The sequence below is a fragment of the Bactrocera tryoni genome, chromosome 5 (genome assembly GCF_016617805.1).
Source record: "Bactrocera tryoni isolate S06 chromosome 5, CSIRO_BtryS06_freeze2, whole genome shotgun sequence".
NCBI lineage: Eukaryota > Metazoa > Arthropoda > Insecta > Diptera > Tephritidae > Bactrocera > Bactrocera tryoni.
In genome coordinates, this window is record NC_052503.1 from 77178526 (window position 1) to 77190663 (window position 12138).

General features: G+C 35.2%; 1 protein-coding gene and 1 long non-coding RNA gene across 6 annotated transcripts in view; one reads left to right on the forward strand and one right to left on the reverse strand.

The window, feature by feature from the left end:
• LOC120779028 overlaps window positions 1–12138 on the forward strand; it is a 256412-nt gene that overhangs the window by 34279 nt on the left and 209995 nt on the right. The gene's annotated exons all lie outside the window — the stretch shown is intronic.
• Window positions 1–12138, reverse strand: part of LOC120779009 — a 48546-nt gene that overhangs the window by 6385 nt on the left and 30023 nt on the right. The window lies entirely within an intron of this gene.

The window sequence follows — 12138 nt, forward strand, 5'->3', positions numbered from 1 at the left end:
ATGTTTTTATTTTTTTATTTTATTTATAAATTTTTTAAAATATTTTTTAATTTTTTTAGTTGTGATTGTGGTTGATTTTTATTATTATAAGTGTTTAGCATGTTTGATGGTTTGTTTTAATTTTGTTACATTTTTTTAATAATTTTTTTTTAATATTATTTATAATTTTTTAAATTAATATTTTTTTATTATTTATTTTTTTTCATATTATTTAAAATTTTTTTCATTTGTTTTATTTTGTTTTAAGTTTTTTCAAATTGTGTTGAATGAAGTTGTGATTGTGGTTGATGTTTTTATTATTATGAGTGTTTAATTTGGATATTAGTGTGTTTGGTGATTTTTTTAATTTTTTATTGTTTTTTTTATTTAATTTAATTTTTGAAATAATGTATATACATTTTTTTAAATTTATTTGAATGTTTTTTTTTATTAAAATTTTTAAAAGATGCATAAATTTGTTAAAATTTATTTTAATGGTTTTTTATTTTTTTATTTATTTTTTTTAATTTAATTTAATTTTTTTTATTTTATTTATTTTTTTTTTTTAATTTTAGAAATATTTTTAAATTTTTCAAAATTTATTTTAATATTTAAAAAAATTGTTTAAATTTGTTTTTTAATTTTTTAATGTTATTTTAATTTTTATAATTATTTTTAATTTTGTAATTTTTTTATATTTTAATGCATTTATTTATGATTGCGTTCGATTGTTTTTTATTATTTTTATTATTATTCATGTTCGGTTCAATGATTAGCGTTTGTGGTGTTGATTTTTCAAATTAATTTTATTAATGAGTTTCCGTTTAATGATTACAATGATGTTTTTAATGAATACAAACATTTTTTTGTCAGTTGACATATGTCAATTTAATTAATGTTACGTGATTTTATGTTTTCGTTGTGGTTGCGGTGCACATAAAACCAGTGAGCAATGATTGTAAGGGAGTTTGGTGATGTTGGTGTTGGTATTGGTGGCAAAATTAATGGTGTGTATGAAATTATGTAAGAAAATGAGAAAAAAATGCTGATGATCAATATACAAATGCAATGATAAATGATTATTGATTTTATAAACATAATTACTTAAAAATATATGCGCAAAAAATTGCCAAACGCTGGGTAGGGAAACTCATCACAGCAGTTTTTTCAGCTGCCTTTCTGTTATATTCTTAACGAATAAATTTTTGGCACTGATTTTTATGCCCTCTATAGGGTTAACTAGATTTTCTATTAAATGTTTAATACCTAGAAGGAAGTGTCGAATATACTATATAATAAATATACATATAAATGTATCTACATATATGTAAATAATCAGCAAGACGATTTAAGTCGATTTAGTAATGTCTGACTGCATGTATATACGCGAATTAGTCTCTTATTTTATGATATAATAACCTGAAATTTTGCACAAGTCTGTTCTTCCATTTGTTAGAATCCCTGATATAGTAGCACCACTATAGCATATAGCTGTCATATAAACTGATCTATAAAAATTAAATTCTTGTATAGAAAATTTTTTTGTATGAGGAGATATCTTCACGAAATTTGGCAGAAATTATTTTCCAAGGCTACGCTACAATATCTGTATAAATTGTTCAGATCGAATAACTATAGCATATAGCTGTCACACAAACCGAACGATCAAAATTAAGTTCTTCTATGGAAAGCTCTTTCATTTACAAAGATATCTTCACGAAATTCAGCATGCCTTGTTGTTCTTATCAACCATACAATATCCCAAGAAATTGATCGGACTACTATAGCATATAGCTGCCATACATACTGGACGATCAGTATCAAGGTCTTGTATGGAAAGCTTTTTTGTTTGGCGAGATATCTTCACGAAATTTGGCAGGATTTATTGCACAAAGCATCGCTGTAATATCCGAGGAATTTGTTTTGATCGGACTACTATAGCATACAGCTGCCATACAAACTGAATAATCAAACTCAAGTCCTTGTATCGAAAACTTTTTTATTTGACGATATATCTTCGTGAAATTTTACGTGAATTATTTTCTAAGATATCTGCTGAAATTATTCAGATCGAACTGATATATCATATATATACAAACCGACTGATCAAAAACAATTTACTCTATGAAACATTTTGTATTTTATCAGTAAAGGGTATTTAGCAGCAGTTGTTGTTGTTTTGTATTTTATTATAATAATCCGTGTTATAATAATCATTGACTAGCAAGCGGTAAATAGCCGGATTAATTTTATTTGAGCGTACAACCGTTTGCGCTGCTTCACTTGTCAAAAGTAGGAAGTGTCGAATCTAATGCGCAATGCTTATCTTCATGTTTGCTTTTGTTGTTTGTAAATGCAAATTTAAATAACTATGAAATTATATTGTAGAATCATAATTAATTACGTTTTGTTTATTGCACAAGCGTCTTTTTTATCACTACTAATTCAGGCCTGAAACCTGACGCTGCTGCACAACGCTTCAGCTTTCAGTTAAGAAGTTTTTAAGTTCAAGAAGTTTAAGGTCAAGCCTTACTTCAGAACTGTCCAACATTTGACATCTACTCAAGCGCTTGTGTTTGTATAAGTTGCCACGTGCGCTTTGCGGCCAAACACTTATTGCAAAGTTACCACTCAAGTTCGTTGCTTAAGTCTTTTGTTTGTCCAACGTTGCTAACCATACGCTAGTAGCTGTGGAATTTAAAGCAGCAAAGCTCGCAAGCGATTAAGACAAGAACATAATTTCGCTTTAATTAAATACTGCAGCTTAGCAACCACTCAGCAGCTCACTGAATCAACTAATGCTTTAAGTTAAGCAGCCACTTAAGCAAGGCCGCTGTTAAAACAAACTAATATGTAAGCTTCGCGAGTCCGTTAGACCCACTTCAACACCCTGCAAGCGTAGTGTGTGCCCCGCGGAAAACCGCCAGCTCGCTGTTATTGTAATTTGTAGCTAACGCAGAGAAATCGGCGCTAGGAAATTGGGTTAATGGTGTGGGACACACACGGGCCCACTGCCACACTGACCGCGTATTCGTTGTTTCAGCACGGGAATAATGAAAGAAGCAAGTCAAATGTTTGCACTCGATTATAGCCAAATGCTGATCAATTAGTTATTTATTTGTTAGCGCTTAATAGAAATGGGTTTACGAGCTTGCTTGATGAAGGAAAGTGCTAACAAGGCTAGCAGCCAAACGCTTATGGAGTTTTTGGTTAAATGGAGCACAGCCGGTAAGTTTGACGAAGATTAATGTTTTGAGTGACGGTTTAGCAATTCAATATGGGGGATATGGGAAAGTGGGTAAAAGTGTTAAAATGTGGTTAACTGAGCAACGCGACGGCTGTGGAAGGGCCACTTTCTTTTTTTACTCACAACTGTGCAGCTTTGTTCTTCAAAGCACTGTTTACTTTTTACCATGAAAATTAAGCGTATTCTAATCAGAAAATGTAGTTATTGATGAAACTAGCTTCAGTAAAGTTTAGTCGATTCACAAACGACAGCTACAAAGCAGCACAACAACACTATTCGTACACAAGTCAAACAAGCAAACAATACCTTAATTGCGATATGAGCTTTAACATGGGCAGCAGCTGAGTAAAGAGTATTTATCGTAACATATTTTAATCAGCGCAAGATCATTAATCTTTGTAGTTCAGATATGTACATAAAAAAATAAAAAAATTAAGAAAAATTATAAAAAAAAATTCAAAAATACAAAAAAAAAATTAAAAAAAAAAAAAACAGATTATAAATAAAAAATAGGCACCTCGCAGCTTCTTCTGCACTTCCTCAATTTAAGTGTTGCTCTTAAGTTGCTAGCAGCAAGTTTGTAACAAGCCGCGTCGTTCGCTTAATGCTGATTTATGATTTTATTAAATATTTATTTGAGTCATGGCGCCAAAGAGTTTTAGAATTTGTGGGAAAATATTAAGGGTTTGCTCAACACGGTAGTAATTTACCGTAATTTATTCACGTGTGTGTGTGGATGTTTCCTATATAAGCGCATGTTTTTGTTTTTAGTTTTAAAAATCTTCATTTGAGGCCATTTTGTGACTTTTTATTTTTACAAGCTAGCAACCTTGCCCAAATCACATTTAAAATAAAGCTCATTAGTTACTTCACCGAAGGCTTTCATTAGATGTAAGTGTTTGTCACTGATTTTATAATTTTTTCTGCAGCTGGCAACACAATTCAGAAATATTATGAGATTAGAAACCTATCTGCTTCTAGTCGATAGGTTTATTGTGCGCTTTATATTTATAAGTTCAGTAATTTTTTAACTTTTTTTCTCATAATTGGCAAATTTTACTATTATTACTCTAATACTGAATTTATATTTAATAATAATTATTATAATATTATTATTTAATAATTTATATTATCAAATGACAATCACGCTTACTTCCATACATCACATTTCTAAATTTCATCTGTTAGTGCCCTCAAGTTATTTCATCTAACACCCAAATTTTTGAAATTGATTATTCAAGAGCCTACACACGAAATAAGTAAATCTAGAGCATATGACTGAATTTTTACTGATTACATCCTTCAATTTCTGAAATCTTGCTTTGAAATTTTAAGAGAATATTTTTGTTACTAGGCATGTCCTTGAGCGAAAAATTGATAAAATCTGGCCAATACTGCCGTTAGTTCTATATACTACCATGGGCAAAAAATAGTAAGACTTTTTAATTTAAATTTCGCGAGGAAACGCATCCGTCGAAATATTTTTTTCTAGATTGGTATGATTGTCAGTGAGATTTGTGACAAATGTCACATTAAAATAATCATTAGTGTTTAGTATACGCTTGTCTATCTGAAGTACATCAATTGCAATTACTATAAGTGAAATTATTCAACTAAGAACTTCCTTTAAATTCTGTGTGCGGAATCAACTTTCTGGTGCCGAAAAGTTCAGAATATTGCAAAAGGCTTCGGTGATAATTGCTTGTCGCGAGCAAGTGTTTTTGATTTATACAAATTATTCAAAGGGGTCGAGAACGCATTGACGAGCAACCACGTGCAGCACGGCCATCAACATCAACTTATGATCCACACGTCAATAAAATACAGGAATCGGTGCTTGAGAATCGACGACTAACAGTTAGAGATCTTACTGGCATCCTTCGAATATCGGCAGAATCAGTGAAAACCACTTTGAAAGATCATTTGGGCCTAAGAAATGTGAATCGGTTCCAAAATCATTCCAATTTTTCGATAAACAGCGCCGCGTTAACGTCTATGAAACAATGCTTTCCGAGCACCAGAATGTCATGAAATGTTTTATTACTGGCGTTGAGTCTTGGAACTATGCTTATGACCTGGGAACAGACCGAAAAAACCACGTCAAAGCTGGTCAAAAATCTAGGTTATGTTGAAAGATTTCTGCGATTACCGAGGTGTAGTGCTCTCCGAATTCCTTATGACCAGCCAAACCATCAACAAGGAATATTATTTAAATATTATGTGCCGTTTACGCGAAGTCTGATTTTACTACCTTAATTCTTAATCGAATTCAAATCGGGTTAAAGCTCTACAGGTTGTTGTCCACACTGTAAATTTGCCTGAGTTTAACTCTGCGGGTTGTTGTCGAGGCTATAAATTTGGTTGTGTGCATTGATAAAATAGCAATCAGCCGATGAATTTTAATATTACCTAAAATAAGCAAGTATAACAGCTGATCGTTAATTGAACCAGTAGTTAAAGGTTAACATGGCTTTACAGGCTTCAAAAAATCAAATTTTTTAATTGTCTTATTAAATTATACAACACCTCTAGAATATTGTCCTAAATTTTTAAGTTGCTCCGACTAATAGTTGCTGAGATACAGCCTTGAAAACTTGTGCGCTCGAGGCTAGCTAGGCTAAGTGCGCCCTCTTTAAACACGTTTTTCTTTTCGAAACTGTGTTTTTGAAGTCGGTTGGTACGATTTCTCGAGAACTACTCAACCGATCTTCGTGAAATTTTACACAGGTCTTTGAGATACAATTCTTAAAGAGAAGGGTTTTTTTTGACTACAATTAATTGAAAAAAAATTTCGCAAAATTTGTATTTCTTTTTGTAAAAATGTTTGCGAAAAATCCAATTTTTAGTTTTTTTTTCCTTTGTCTTAGTTCTAAGTTAAGGTTTTGGCTAAAACACGTATTTTTTCACTTTAGTTGATCTTGTAAGGAGTTATCCTGCCAACGCGGCCTCATCTTTTTTCCGAGGGGTCCCCGGAAATGGTTTCGCAATGGCCGAGTTTAAAGTATTTTGGCCCAAAAATTTCAGAATTTTTTGAGTTTATGTTTGTTAGAATAAAAAATTCTAAAAAATATATTTCATTTAAAGAAATTAAAATTTTGGATTGAAAATGGCTGTTTCTTATCCGAGCTGCTAAACTTTTTATGGCTTAAATTGGAAACTCTTTCTTTCCTCCACTTTATCATATTTCACCTTATCTCTTAACTTTTCCAAATGCAAGTCTCTGGCTCCACTCAATGTCTCAAGTCTCTAACCAACCATAATGAGCTCATGGCGTCTTCCCTGCTACTTAATTATTTAATAAGGCGGCAATCTATTTGGGTCATATGTGCCCATATGCGCAGCGTTTATGTAATTATATGCAATGTGTGTGCAATGAAAATGAGTTTTTAATTTTCCAAAAACTGTTTACGCATAAACTCAACACCTTGCACCTTACCTCACCTTACCTTCGCCTTCACTTTACCGCACCGTCCGTAATTGTTATGACCAAATAATGACTTATACTAATAGCGACGGCAACAGTTGCCAATTTAGGCGCCTACAGCAAGCTGTAAATACATAATTGCTTTTGTTGCAGTAGTTGTGGTTGTTGTTGGTTGGCGATGCGCAGCTACAGCCGCAGATGTCATTGTCGGCGTAGTGCCAAATGCCAAAGGCCACAGCAGTGAAATTTTGTAATTTACATTAAATTGTGTTAATGGCACATTTAGCGGCCGCTAACAACCCAACACACACATACACATATTTAAGTATAAGCATGTGCTCATATATACGCCAAGCTCACACATACGCTGCCTTCAGATATACTTCTCTACTGTTGAGACGTGCGCCTTGCCGCGCTAACCACGCTTAAGAACGTTGCTGCTGCTGGCTTTCATAGGCGAGATTAGCAGTTGCCACACTGCCACTTTTCGCTGAAATCCGTTGTTTTTCACATTCTCACTTTGAAGTCAGTCATTAGCACCTCTGTACGGCATGCGGCATGCAAGCGCCGTGCGCCATGACTTTATGCGCGCGCGGCACACTCTCAACCGGCACAGACAGCCAGAAGAAAAACAGACACATGTGTGTGTGTTTGTGTGTGGCAGCTTACGTGCTGACTGGCTGTGGCGTTGCCGAGTGACTACCCACCGCAAGCCTCAAACGCAATTAAGCACAGTTTTCCGCAGACATTTTCCAGCCAACACATGCCACACATGCGCACATACAAGTAGAGGCACTCACATTTTATATAAAAAAAAACATTAGTATGTGTGCGTGTGTGTATCACTTCTCTTGCGCGCTGCTAACGCCAATACTACCGCATAGCTAAATTCTCTGGCAATTCCGCGCTTTCCATTGTGCATTTTCTTGCAGCATGCTGCGGCCTAGCGCTTGCATCGCCTGCAGCCGCGTGTTTGGCAGTTCCGTTGATTGCTGCCGTATGTGGAATTATGTGTCAGAAAATGAAAATCTAGCGCCAACGGCCTGCTGACCGCGCGACACACATACAACGCACACGTCACACACAGACTTGCTTGCCACATGTAGAATAGCGTTTAACTATGCATACATATAAACACACATAAATGCATGTACATACATACATACATGTTGTATTTGTATTTTATTGTGTTTTTTGTTCTTTTTTTTTGTTTTTTTTTGTATTTTATGCGAACTAGTTTCGAGCACTAAATGCTCAATGTTGCACGCTGCTGCCTCGCCGCATTTATTTTGATTGCTTCATTCCCATTCGCGCATATGCCACAAATTGTTTGTTTGCCGTTCGCGTTCGCGTTTGTTAAATCGTTATGTCAGTGCGGAAAACCAGATTTATTATTTTGTGGGTCAAAAATGCTTATGGAATTCGTATGGGTGCAGAAAAACGTGTAATTCAATGACATAACAGCAGACTTGGACAGCAAACTTGACACATGAGCACGCACAACTTCGAACGATCAAAACATGATCGAAAATAAAGCAAAGAAATGTAGCGAAATGAAAAGCAAAGCAAATATACATATGTTGATTGCAATTCCGGTAAAACTCAAGCGCTGGAAAAAATAATAAAAATTTTATCGATTTGGCTTTGCTGGCGATGCCATACACTCTGCACAACTTTTGAGCCATAATTTTTTCTGTTATCGCGCTGAAATTTTGCACACATTATTTTCTCCATAAGAAGCTGCTTATTTGTTGAAACCGTTGAAATCGGAACACTATAGCATATAGCTGCCATACAAACTGACCGAACGAAATTGAGTCTTTGTATAGAAAACTATTTTATTTGACAATGTATTTTCACGAAAATTTGTATGGATTATTTACCAAAGTATTACTACAATATCTGATAAAATGCTTTAGACCGGACTACTATAGCATATAGCTGCCATATAAACTGAACGATCGAAATTAAGTCTTTGTTAGGAAAACTTTTTTATTTGGCGTTTTATTTACACGAAATTCCGTATGGATCATTATTAAAAGTAACGGTACAATGTCTCAAGAAATTTTTTAGATCGGACCACTATAGCATATAGCTGCCATACAAACTGAACGAACGAAATTAAGTTATTTTATAGAAAATGTGTAAAATACTCCTCTTGCACTAAAGTTTTGAGACCTTTCTATCCTACTAGTATACTCAGAAGTGCGCTAGTACCTAGCTCAAGCGTAAGAAATTATCACACCGCTCCTACTGCTAAGTGCAGAACTCAGTCGAGTCAGTGGCTTTTCCACGCCTTGCTTTTCCGTTTTTTTTTGTTTCTGCAGTCGATTTAATTTTCGAATGCCATTGTTTCAAACTGAACACATAATTACTCATTCGTTTGCTGTAAGCTGTTATAGATCCATTGCATAAAACCAACAAATGTTGATCTTCCGCTTGAGTGTCGGCCGACTCTGTCCGATTGTCCGTCTCAGTAGTGGTCAACGCTCTTCGCGTGCGCGTGTAATTGTAGCTGTCAGTTGGAGCAGTTGTCGCTGTCTACAAAACGTCAGCAGTGACAACTAACAGCAAACACAAAAACAAAAAACAAACAACAAAAGCAACAGCAACGACATTGCACTACAAAAGACACACGACTACAACATCATGAAGAGTCGCAGAACATCAACAACATGACATAAAACATTTTCATGGAAATTGATGCGAAAAACCCGATGCCAAAGAACGGCGGCGGCGGCGCAGGCTGTAGCAGGAAAAGTGAGCTGCTGCACAAGCTACTAGGCCTGTCAGCAGGCAGCGGCGTGCAACTAGCATGTAACAAATCAGCTAGAACATCAAAGTCAAAGTCAACCGGACAGGTTGACCGAACGCGCTGCTGCTTTGCTTGGCCCCCGCCGCCGCTGCTGCCGTCGGCGCAGTGCTGCTGTTGTCGCTAGTTTCGTCACGCTGTCCAGCGAGTGTTGTCCGGCGAGCGCTGATCTTCCTCAGGGCAGAAATGGGCAATTTTCGACTATTGCAACTCCGGTGAGTGGGAGTTTGACAATTGAGCGGCGACCGGACGCCTTTGCATCCATGTATACTATGTGTGTTTGTATTTGTGTGAAAGCAGGAAATTAACAGCCAAACAATGAGTTGCCACAAACTCACAACAATTTGCATAGCATAGTATGAGTATAACAAAAACTTAACAACAACAACAACTGGTAACAATAAATGGGTTGAAAAAATTGCAATTTGAAAATTGCTGCTGCTTGGAAAACAATTTGAAGTGCACTTTTGTGGCAGCATCCTTGTCGGGCACGGTTAGGTGGAGGCAGGATGAGCATGCTAGTCGAATGTTTTAGTATAAGAAGCGGTAAGACTGTTTATTTTATTGTTTTTATGCCCTGAACAAGACAGTCGTCGATATCGGACCAATATTGCATATAGCTGCCTCACAAACTGACCAATCCAACTCAAGTTCTTATATGGAAAACTTTTTTATTCGGCAAGTTATTGTCACGAGATTTCGCAGGAATTATTTCTCACAGCATTGTTACAATCTCCGAAAAAATTGTTCAGATCGTACCACTATAGCATATAACTGCCATACAAACTAACCGTTGAAAACCAAGTTCTTATATGTTGAACTCCTATATTCGGCAAGTTATCGGCACGAGATTTGTTATGAATTATTATTTACAATATTGCTAAAATCTCCGAAGAAATTATTCAGATCGGATAACTATAGCATATAGCTGCCATACAAACTGTCCGTTTTAGCTCAAGTCCTTATATAGAAAACTTTTTTATTTGAAGAAGTATTATCACGAAATTTGATACAGATTATTATTTCAGGCATTACCATAATATCCACAGAAATTGTTAATATCGGACAACTATATCATATAGCTGCCATACAACATGGTCCATCAGAATCAAGTTTTTCTTTGGAAAACTTTTGTACTTGAAAAGATATCTTCAGGAAATTTAACACAGCTTATTTTCAAAAGCATCACTACAATCTCCAGAGAAATTATTTACATGGGCCAGTTTTAGCATATAGCTGTCATACAAACTGATGGATCGAAATCAAGTCTTTGTATGGAAAACTTTATTATTTGACGAAATATCTTCACGAAATTTGATATAGATTATTACCTCAAGCATCGCTTTAGTCTCCATAGAAATTGTTAAGATCGGCCCACTATAACATATAGCTGCCATACAAACTGATCCATCAAAATCATGGAAAACTTTTTTAAAAATCAAGTTAAAATCTTTGTCTCCCCTTTTGTGCTATAAAATGCAACTGTGTATGGTATTATGGCTTCATTGCAGTCAATTTTCAATTATGTTGCAATTCAAATGCTCGTTGGGCGTGGGTGGCCAAGAGAAACAGAAAAAACCAATGGAATTTAGTGTCAAGGAATTCAAACTTATTTGCATACCACAAACTAACAACAACGCTATTGTTGCTTATGTGTATATGTAAATAAAGTGAAACATTTTGTAAGTGTTGCTGGGTTGTCATGTGGCAACATTACTAATAAAGATTTTATGCAACCATCCTCATGCTAAAAGTTTAATTTTTCTCTTTATAACTATTTTTCAGTTTATACTTTCTTATGACAAGACAAGACTTTGTTAGTGTGGCACAAATAGTCTAGATTTGCCAAAAATATTCTCTTCTTTTCGTTTCGCCACCGTGCTGAGCTAGTGGACCGGTGGTTTTTTCTTACTGCGCCAACATCATCTCCCCCATTGCCACGATTCAGCGTACTTTTCTAACTTGCACCCTCGCTTGCGATTTTTTCTAAACGATTTTCGTGCTAGCCGAACTATCGTAGCTGCAGCATCAGCAACTCAGCTAATTGGCCACGCTTTAAGGTCGTTGTAGCCATCGTGTATGTTAGTTGTTACTGTCGCGGTCGCCGTCGTCATCATTTCTCTCCTTTTGCGCCGCTATCAAGGGACAACAGGAGCTGCTCACAAAGTTAGTATTTGCTGGTGTCTTTGCTTGCCTTTGGTCTAACAAAATAATTTAACAGCGCATAATAACAACAAAATAATGTCATTTGCCATCAGCAGGCGCAGGCCTGAAGTTCATTTGCTGCTGCAAGTAATTGAACGTGTCTATAGTTCTCTTTTTACTTCAAGTTTACTTTATTTTTTGTGGTTTGTTGCACTGCTATTTGTTACAGCACGCACAGTGGGTGAGGGCGATGATGGGGTTATCGTTCAAATTTTGGTTAAAAATGTTTTGTGAACCAAACCTGAAGCATTTAGACTTTAGTTAACAATTTTGAGCTACTTTGAGATGTATACTCTAACGAATTTTTAATTCTACAGTGCCAGCTATTCATTCAACCTTGCCTGCCAATTTTTATACACACATTTTTAATATCAAATCACACTTGAGCCTATAATAAAAACGCCTGAGTACGCAAAACTTATAAACAACACTTTAGAATCAAAATCACTACAAAAGCAAATACAAAAAAAT